General features: G+C 48.3%; 1 protein-coding gene across 3 annotated transcripts in view; it reads left to right on the top strand.

Annotated features, from left to right (window-relative positions):
* IL17B (interleukin 17B) overlaps nucleotides 1-10,752 on the top strand; it is a 49,073-nt gene that overhangs the window by 16,752 nt on the left and 21,569 nt on the right. The window contains exon 1 of one of the 3 annotated variants that reach the window (XM_055386183.2): nucleotides 2,499-2,560. The exons of the other annotated variants lie outside the window; for them this stretch is intronic. The gene's annotated coding sequence lies outside the window, so the exon portion shown is untranslated. Of the gene's footprint in view, nucleotides 1-2,498; nucleotides 2,561-10,752 lie in introns of those variants that run through there. 3 annotated transcript variants of the gene reach the window in all.

Below are 10,752 nucleotides of genomic sequence, written 5' to 3'. Positions count from 1 at the left end.
ATTTGGAGATTTCAGACAATGCTGGGAGCCTTGGCTCCAGCCGCCAGAGGCCCATGTGGAAGTCATTAAGCCTGAGAAGGGGGGCAGGGGAGAGAGGGAGACAGGGAGAGGAGGAGGAGGAGGAGGAGGAGGAGGAGGAAGGGGGTGGGGAACAGAGTTCTGAGGGTTGCCAGTTGTCAGCCTGGGAACAAGAGCAAACTCCCTGGGAGAAAGCTGTGTGAGAATTTCCTTCCTCTCCCCCAGCCCCTGTGTCCCAGGACTGCAGTGGGAGTTCTGAGACTTTCTGGGAACCTCCAGTGCGGGAGACACCAGTCCTGGCTCCTGGAATCTGGGTGATGGGAATTGGGGGAACAGGAGAACATGGGGAAGGAGAGCCCGGACCGTGGGAAGCTACTCCCATCATCATGCAAACGAGGCCTGGGCCTGACAGGGAAGATCCTGACCCAGCCACCTGGCAGGGTCACCACAGGGCAGGGGCTTGAATGTGGAATGTCCTTCAGGGGGCTCTCTTTTCCCTGCCATCGCAGTCCTGAGAAATGCCCATCTCTTGCTGGAGTCCCGCTTTCTCCTTTTGCTTGGCCACCTTGGCCTCCTACAGATTCTTTAGTGTTTTTCATGCCTCAGGGCTTTTGCACTTGCATTGCTCGCTGCCAAAAATGCCTTCTTCCCAGAGCTCATGCCGCTCCTTCCCCTGCTCCTGTCTCCCACTCAGAAGTCCCCTCTGGAAGAGCCATTCCCTGGCCCCCTCAGTATTCTGTCACACCCTCTGCTTGCTTCCCACTTAGGACTCGCCACGCATGTGCCTGTCTTACATGTCCACGGTTCTAGTTTCTTGCTGGCTAGCTCTTTCATGAGAGTGTGACTTCCCCTGGCAGGCTCTGTGTCCCCAGGCTTCCTAGAGTGTCTGTGAAGAAAGGTAAGAAAACACAAATCAAGGGATCACGTGAACCAGGCCTCGGCTGCCAGCCTAGGAGTGTCATGCTGAGGCCCATGGAGGGCTTCTCCCAGGGGCCAGCGGGGCCTGCTCCCAGGGCTGCCACCCGGTCCTGCCTTCCACTGCGCAGAACTTCCCTTCTGCAGCCAGGCCTGTTGGACCCCAGCGGTCTCTGTTCACGGCCTCATTCACAGTTCCTCAGACCCCCAGCCTGGATGGGCCTGCCAATCCCTCTCTCCTCCTTCCAGGCCAGAGGCTGTGGTCTGCCTGTCACCGACCCTGGGACCCCCTCCAGCAGCACACAGGGCCTTGTGACATCCTGAGTGGGGCCAGTTGAGGGCCCGAGGGGGTGGGGTGCTGAATCAGACACTGTCCCTGACCTTAAGAGCCTCCCAGTCCAACAGGAGGATTAAAAATGCCATGTCCTTACCCCTCCACCCTCCCTCATTCCTTCTGAGGAAAGAATTCTGTTGGTGTTGAAAGGCTGGTGGGCTTCTTCCTGCCTTGGCCACTTCCTAGCTGTGAGGTCTGCCGCTCCCAGCCTCCCTTTCCCCCTGGTGCCTCCCTTTCCCCTTGGGCAAAATGGCGAGAATCACACCTGCCTTCAGCATTGCCATGAGGGCTGGGCGAGGTGGCCCGTGCAGTCCTGGAGGAAGGTGTGAGCAGGACTCGAGTCAGACTGGGCTCAGCCCTGCCCCTCTGCTCCCAATGGTGGGGCTGGGGAAAGCCCTCTGGGAACTAACTTCTGTGAAGATCACTGTCTCCTCTGTAGCACAGAGTCAATGGTTGTGAAGGTTTAGCCCCGAGCCTGCTTCAGAGTGAGTGCTTGATCGATGTAAGCTATGACTCAGAGTTGCGGTGCAAGAGCTCTACACGGAGGTTTCACCACTAATGTCATCCCCTTCTTTTCCAAACCAAGAAGATGAATTCCGTTCATGTGCATGCCCTGGGGTGCAGGTCAGAGATGGTGGGTTAGGGAAGGCTTGTGACACCACTCCCCAACCCTGCACAGTGGCCCAGTCGAATACTCCAAAGCACCACTGACAGATTCTAGAGAGAAGATAAAGCCGGCCTAACAGAAACATCTTGTTTATGTAAAGTCCACTCTGGAGGCTGTGAAACGTAAGTTATGCTTCTGTGAGTTCTGCTACTGTATAAACAGTAGAGAGTTCGTCATCAAGAACAAACAGAAAAACTAGCAGTGCAAGGTGTGGGGAGACCCCCACCATTGAAATGCCCAAAAACTCTGCACCTGGCCGAGTGCTTTGGTCGGCTACGCCCATGAGTCAACGGGCTTGGTCAGCAGAAAGCCCATTGCGAGAGGTCAAGACAAGGAACTGAAGCGACCTGGAGACAGGTCCTTGAATATCAGGAGAGAGGTGTTCTGCCACCAGACTAGCTCAAAAGGTGAAGTATACGGCAGCCATTTGTGACTCAGTGTCCATAAATCTGTCTCAAATATTTGGAAGCTGTTTCTATTTCCTGCCCATACTGTCTCTTGGGAGTTATGAACACTTTACATTATGAACCACTCATTCTGTGAAGTGGCTTTTCTTTCCAGACTGGGAGAGGCAGCCTTGAAATCCCTCCATTCCTAGAGAAAACAGGTCGACAGACTGCGGCTTGGTATGTGTGAGTAAGGCTTCTTGGGAGGTGAAGGGAGGTTCCTGTTAGGAGCTGAGTATGAGAGTGAGTTTGCATCGTTGAGTCCTGTGTTTTCAGATGGTGTATTTAGTCAGGGGGAGGGGGACCCTGTCCAGGAGAATAGAGGACTCATGGGCCCTGGGAGAGCCGGCTCTACTTCTCTACGGAGTGACCAAGGAAGCCTTGAATTGGTACAGTTGGAACCTTTAGGAAGATGGAATCTAGATCCACATGGGAAATACTTTTTAAGCCAGTGGAACTAACCAAGGATGAAGTGGGCTAACAAGCTGTCTTGGTAAAGTGGTGAGTTCCCTGTTATTAAGGGAATGCAAGCAGAGGCTGGACAACTTGGCAAGTCCCTTCCAGCCCTGAGATCGTATGGACTTCACTTCACCCTTTCTGTTCTCACCTCCCAACCTGTCCCTAATCTCCAACCCTGAATTCACACTAATTCTACCCAGGAGGCTCAGCTCAGAGGTGGCCAGTTGGGAAACAATTTTATATTGAAAAGGCCCATAACCCCTGAGTTAAAAATCAAGCCCCAAATGTTCTCTTCAATGAACATAAAACTTTTTTTTTGTTGGTAGAGTTGGTATGTGGGAGGTGGGAATATGGACAATTAGTGATGAAATGCCTATAATTATTTGCCTTGCAATCCAACCATTTTCTCAAAAGCATCATACCATGGAAAGCTGCCCACATGGCTAGGCGTGGTGGCTCACACCTGTAATCCCAGCATTTTGGGAGGCTGAGGCAGGAGGATCTCTTGAGCCCAGGAGTTTGAGACCATCCTGGGCAACATGGTGAAACCCCGTCTCTATAAAAAATACAAAAAATTAGCTGGGCATGGTGGAGTGTGCCTGTAATCCCTGCTCCTTGGGAGGCTGAAGTGGGAGGATCACTTGAGCCTGGGAGGCAGAGGCTACAGTAAGCCGAGATTGCATCACTGCATTCCAGTCTGGGCTATAGAATGAGATCTTGTCTCAAAACAAAACAAAACAAAACAAAACAGAACAAAACAAACAAAAAACTGTCTACAACTTGCTGTTGAGTTTTTTTTTTTTTTTTTTTTTTTGAGATGGAGTCTCGCTGTGTAGCCCAGGCTGGAGTGCAATGGTGCGATCTCGGCTCACTGCAACCTCTGCCTCCCGGGTTCAAGCGATTCTCTTACATCAGCCTCCCAAGTAGCTGGGACTACAGGTACGTGCCACCACGCCTGGCTAATTTTTTGTATTTTTAATAGAGATGGGGTTTCACCGTGTCAGCCAGGATGGTCTTGATCTTCTGACCTTGTGATCCGCCCGCCTCGGCCTCTCAAAGTGCTGAGATTACAGGCATGAGTCACCGTGTCCGGCCCGAGTTTTTGTTCTTTTTTCTTTCTTTCTTTTTTTTTTTTTTTAAAAAGCATGATATTAAAGAAGATAAATTGTATAATCCCTTTTAAGTCAAATGATGTGTACGTATGTGTGTGTCAGGAGAGGGTAAGTGTGAGAGCAGCAAGGCGCCCTGCTGGAGGTTGAATTTGTGTGTTGTCTCTTCCCTAATCTACTTCACAGATAGGCCAGGACAGGAAGTCACTGTGGAGTGCCCAAAGGTAGTATCTCTGGGAATGGCAGGGGAGGGTGAATTGACTCATTGTCCTGAGAGAAGGATGTAACACACCTTTTATGTTGATCGCCAGGGAAGAATGGTTATGGGAAGGGGAACAATGGTGTAGCCCAGTCCTCCCAAATCTTTGTGGGAAAGGCTTGCATTGAAGGGCCCTGGGTGGTTGGCTTGGAGCCCTTCTCTGGTCTAGGGGGAGCACCGTCTTCCACCACCGTGGCTGCTTTGGGAGTAGTGAACCTGACTGACAACTCGAATATTACTCACCAAGATTAGTTCCTGCTCGGTTATTCATGTCCTTCCACCATGGGCAGTGCATTGATACAAGACCACGTGGGTCTGGACACCTCCTTCCAAGACGCCTGTACGGGAACCCTCTGTGTGTAAGAGGGAGGCAGTGAAAACCCTGTAGAGAGCAGCTGGGCTGCATGTTGGACTTCCTGCTGTCACCAGCACATGGGGCTTGAACACTTGAAGTTTCAAGGAAAACCGGGCCACACTAATTGCACCCTGAACTGTGCAGGGTAACACATGTGACTGTGCGTGTAAAATGCACCGTTCGATGTGTGAAAGAATGTTCAACAAAATAAGAAGAGAAGTTATCTCTGGGTGGTGGGAATTTGGGGTGATTTGGGCTTACTTCACTATAGTTTTCTGTATTTGATTTTTGTCTTGATTTTCATTGAGCATTTCTTATTTTTAGGCAATTATCACATTTATTTATTTATTTGAGAGGGTTTCTTCCTCTATCACCCAGGCTGGAGTGCAGTGGTGCAATCTCGGCTCACTGTAACTTCCGCCTCCTGGGTTCAAGTGATTCTCCTCCCTCAGCCTCCCTCAGCCCCCTAAGTAGCTGGAATTACAGGCATATGCTACCACACCTGACTAATTTTGTACTGTTAGTAGAGATGTGCTGCCACACCTGGCTAGTTTTGTACTGTTAGTAGAGATGGGGTTTCACCATGTTGGCCAGGCTGATCTTGAACTCCTGACCTCAGGTGATCCACCCACCTTAGCCTCCCAAAGTGCTGGGATTACAGACATAAGCCACCATGCCCAGTCCAATTATCACTTTTAAAAAGGCATACCACAAGACCTCGACAGCTTACTTTGTTTTAGAATTTATGTATGGCAACTGTGAAAAATTGAAAATTTAATTCAGTGTCCACTGTCTAATCAAGTCTTACCAGTCAGGGTCCATGTGTAGGAAAGCAACTATTCCTGCTCATTTGAGCAGAAAGGGATTTACTACAGGGAATTGGAAGCTTATGCAATTAGGAAAATTAGAGAAGCGGGCCCTAGAAAGGACCCTTGGGAATGACTCTGAAAACCACAAAATTGTCCTGTCAAGGCAGATGCTACCTCTACTGCCATCAGAAATGATGTGATGGTTAATTTTATGTATCAATTTGATTGGGCTATGGGATGCCCAGATAGCTGGTAAAGCATTGCTCCTGGATGTGTCTGTTGGGGTGTTTCTGGAAGAGATTGGCTTTTCAATGCAGATCACTTTTTGCCAATCAGAGGGGCAGCATCTAGTCCATCGAGAGCCTGACTAGAACAAAAGGGTGGAGGAGGGGTGAATTCTCTCTTCTTGAGCTGGAACATCTGTCTTCTTCTGGCTTCAGACATCAGAGCTCCTGGTTCTTGCTCCTTGGGACTCTGGGACTTAGACCAGTGGCACCCCTGGCTCCAGTCCTTTGAACCTGGACTAAGTCATACCAGCAGCTTTCCTGGTCCTCCAGCTTGCAGATGGCAAAACGTGGGACTTGCCGGCCTTTACAATCATGTGAGCCAATTTCCGAGATAACTCTCCTCTTCTATGTCTCTATATATCCCGTTGGCTCTGTTTAGCTGGATAACTCTGACTACAGTGGACACTGGAGGGGGAGCTCCACTGTCATGTGAATAACACACTGCTGCAGCTGCGTCCAGGGTTAGGAGGTCACTCCTGCCTCTGCCACACCCACAAAGCCAGCGACCGGTTGTGTCAGTCAGGCAGGGCTGCTGTAACCAAATACTCCAGACAGGGTGGCTTAAATAATGGGAATTTATCTCACAGTTCTGGGGGCTAGAAGTCCGAGATAAGTGTCAGCAGAACTGGCTCCTTCTAAGGCTGTGAGAGAGAATCTGTTCCAGGCCTCCTAGATTCTAGCGGCTTGCTGGCAATCTTTGGCATTTCTTGGCTTGTAGACATATCGCCCTGATATCTGCCTTCATCTTCTCATGGTGTTTTCCCTGTGTGTGCTGTTTCCAAATGTACTCTTTTTATAAGTCATATTGGATTAGGGGCCCACCCTAATCCAGTCTGACCTCATATTAACTAATTACATCTGTTGCAACCCCGTTTCCAAATAAGGTCAAATTCTGAGGTGTTGAGGATTGGGAGTTAAACATAGAAATTTGGGGAGGGGGGACATAGTTCAACCCTAAACATGTGTAAGGGACCACTGATGTGGACAAACCCATATAGGGGTGCTTGCCAGTAGCTACTGTGAAGAAACAGGAAGGTAATCTCCCTCCAGAACAATTGGAAGTCTGGGAAATGTAGTTTTTAGCTTACAAGGCTCTGCAGTAATGAAGATTGGAATGGATGCAGCACCAATCCACCAAATCCCTGACCTAAATCCAGCATCCTCTGTCTGCCACCCAACCCTGGTCATTTTGCAGCTGGCAAAAATTCCTGCCACTGAGCACATGCACCTGGGGTATTAGAAACAACACTGTCCTCAGAAACCAGGAGGTGAGGACTGCGGGAGTCCCGGCCCTATTATTAACTCATAGGGTGACGGCCACAGCTAATCAAACCCACCTGACACAAAATCCCATCATCCACAATTCACTCAACAAACACAGCAGTGCTCACAGTCATTAACACACTCAGGAACCTTGTGCCACATGCTGGGAACTAACTTCGTAAATTTGTTCCACAAGGCTGTCCCACCCACTCAAATTTGTTTCTTTATTATTTCTTACAGAGATTAAAAAAAAAGATAATTGTCTTCTCCCAACCATGATCAACTTCCCGCCACTACCATTTTTCTTGTTTATGTCCAGAGTATTGTGTGCAATTGTGTGCATGCACAGTCCAAACCCAGCATTCTTCCTGAATGATAGGTAAAGGATTTAGAAGGGAACTGAACCAGGAGGCCAAGCTTTTGGCCCAGTTGTGCCACTAACTTGCTGTGTGGCTGAGATCCCTGATGCCCCAGCTGTGAACAGGGTTGCTACTCTCTGCCCACCTGACAGCACCCGGGCAGGGCCCTGGAAAATGTTAGGGGAGTGATATGGTTTGGCTGCGTCCCCACGCAAATCTCGTCTTGTAGCTCCCATAGTTCCCATGTGTTGTGGGAAGGACCTGGTGGGAGATAATTGAATCATGGGGACAGGTCTTTCCCATGCTGTTCTCATGATAGCGAATGAGTCTCGCGAGATCTGATAGTTTTAAAAAGGGGAGTTTCCCTAGACAAGCACTCTTCTCTCTTGCTGCTGCCACGTAAGAAGTGCCTTTCACCTTCTGCCATGATTGTGAGGCCTCCCCAGCCACGTGGAACCATGAGTCCAATAACTTCTTTTTTGAGACAGAGTTTTGCTCTGTCACCCAGGCTGGAGTACAGTGGCGACATCTGGGCTGCAAACTCTGCCTCCCTGGTTCAAGAGATTCTCCTGCCTCAGCCTCCTGAGTAGCTGGGATTACAGGTGCCTGCCACCATGCCCAGCTAATTTTGTATTTTTAGTAGAGATGGGGTTTATCCATGTTGGCCCTGCTGGTCTCGAACTCCTGACCTCAGATGATCTGCCCACCTCGACCTCCCAAAGTGCTGGGATTACAGGCGTGAGCCATTGGGCCCAGCCCCAATAACCTCTTTGTTTTGTAAATTGCCCAGTCTCGGGTATGTCTTTATCAGCAGCGTGAAAACGGACTAATACAGTAAAGAACTGTGCTGCCTGGGTCTGCCCTCCTCCATCACTAGCTCTGCAAGGGCTGTGTCTGTGTCTGCCGCTCTGTTTTCTCAAAAACGTATGACTGTTTACTGTGTACAAAATGCTGTGCTCAGCACCATGGTGGCTAGGAAGGGAAATCAGACCCTTTCCGATATAGTTAGGGGGAAGTGTTAATTCACTGGAGTTTGGATCATCATCTTGCAAGATACAATCTCAAACATGATAATCCTGAATGTTAAAGTCCCAAAAGATTAAAATCCCTGAAGTCTAAATCTCTAATATCTAAAGTCCCTAAAATCACAATCATGGGATGGTTGCATTATGTTAGACAAAACTATCACCTTGTTGTTGTCTTTATTTGGAAATTAGGTATGGTTTCTGGAGATGTGTCTTGGTGCCAAGTTGACAAGGGGTGGACTTATGGACTTAATTTTAGGTATCGACTTGACTGGATGAAGGGCTATCTAGAAACCTAATACAGCATTATTTTGGGTGTGTGTGTGTGAGGATGTTTCTAGAGGAGATCTGTGTGTGGGTCTGAGTGGAATAGGTGGGGAAGATCTGCCCTCAATGTTGGTGAGCATCATCTAATAGGCAGGGGGCCAGGAGAAAACAAATACAGAAGGCAACTTGTCTCTCTCTGAGAGCTGGGACAGACTTTTCTGCTGCTTTGAGCAGAACTCCAGGCTTGCCAGCCTTTGGACTCTAGGACTTACACCAGTGGCCCCTGGGTCCTGGGGCTTTCTGCCTGAGTCATGCTACCAGCCTCCCAGGGTCTCCAGCTTGTAGACGGCCTGTTGCAAGACTTTTCAGCCACTGTAATCATGTTAGTCGATCCGCCTAATAAATCTCTCATATATCTACATGCGCATCCAACGGGTTCTATCTCTCTAGAGAACGCTGACTAATACAGATTTGGTATTAGGGAAACAGAACAGCATTTCTTTTTATTGTGTTTCTTACAACACAATGGAAAGGATCTGTGAAATTGTTCCCTCGCAAAAAGGCCATGATAGTGAAGTGTATAAGGCTACTTAAGGTAAAAGACAAAAGTTTAAAAATGGGCCAGCCACGGTGGTTCACGCCTATAATCCTACCATTTTGGGAGGCCAAGGCGGGCGGATCACCTGAGGTCAGGAGTTTGAAACCAGCCTGGCCAACATGGCAAAACACTGTCTCTACTAAAAATACAAAAATTAGCCGGGCCTGATGGCGGGCATCTATAATCCTGCTACTCGGGAGGCTGAGGTGGGAGAATCGCTTGAACTCAAGGGGTAGAGGTTGCAGTGAGCAGAGATCGCACCACTTCACTCCAGCCTGAGTGAAAGAGCAAAACTCCATCTCAAAAGAAAAAGAAAAGATTAAAAATGAGTTATTATTGGTGCTGCAAAAGCAGAATATCACTTAATTGCAATGGCCGAGCAATAACCACTCAAATGTACAACATATACTTGCAGAATGTGTAGACCACAACCACTCTCCAAGTACAAGTGCGGAGAGTATTTCAAATATCAAAGAAGTGAAGACACAGGTGAAAAATACAAGAATGCTCTCCTGCCAAATTATTCAATTGTGTACAACTTCTGCCCCTTCCCATATAGCGCCATGCTTGCCTTAAAAAAACGCCCTTCATCAGAGAATGAGAAGAGTTCGACCAGTTCAGCGACCTTCTGAACCAAAGGCACTTGCTGATATTAAGATGTCTTTTCCTCCAGTGTTACAAAACACATTACATGGTGAACTATTCCTACTTTTACTTTTATTTTTTTGAGTCAGGGTTTCGCTCTGTCGCCTAGGTTGGAGTGCAATGGTGCGATCATGGCACACTGCAGCCTCAACTTCCCAGGCTCAGGTGATCCTCCCGCCTCTGCCTTCCGGGACTATAGGCTGGAACTATAAGCGTACACCGCTGCGCCTGGCTATATTTTTTGTAGAGATGGGATTTCTCCATGTTGCCCAGGCTGGTCTCAAACTCCTGGACTCAAGCATTCCACCTGCCTCAGCCTCCTAAATTGCTGAAACGACAGAGCCACTGCACCCAGCCGAGCTATTCTCAATAAGAGGTTTGACTGTCAAAGAAGATAGACTTCTTATATTAACTCTAAATCTAACAGAAAACCTAGCACATGCTTCACTTTGGCCAATGAATGGCACTTTCAAAATGTCCTGACTGTTTTTTTTAAAAAAGATCAACTATATACAATTCATGTCCCTGTTAGGTCTGAAATTTCTAGAATGTATCTGCTTATGTGTATATTAATGACTGGAAAAAGTGAAGCACTTTATCAATGCTGATTTGAAGATTCAGTGGACTTTGCAAAAGAAAATGGATTTCAACTGAATCCTCAAACCATACTGACAGATTTGGAATTAGGTGTGATCAAGCTTCTAAAAGTGAATTTCAGGGTATTAGCAACACAGTTTATTTTTTTTTCATTCAGCCCACTGCATTTGGCAGAAAATTCAGATGAGTGGATTGGCCACAAGATATGGCAACAACGACAACTTCAGTTTAAAAATACGGGCCAGGTGTGGTGGGCCGGCCAGGTGTGGTGGGCCACCCAGGTGTGGTGGCCCAGTAATCCCAGTACTTGTAATCCCAGTACTCTGGGGAAGCCGAGGCA

This window comes from Gorilla gorilla, chromosome 4 (genome assembly GCF_029281585.2).
Source record: "Gorilla gorilla gorilla isolate KB3781 chromosome 4, NHGRI_mGorGor1-v2.1_pri, whole genome shotgun sequence".
NCBI lineage: Eukaryota > Metazoa > Chordata > Mammalia > Primates > Hominidae > Gorilla > Gorilla gorilla.
Note: the sequence above shows the minus strand (reverse complement) of the source record. Positions and strands in the feature narration are given on the sequence as shown.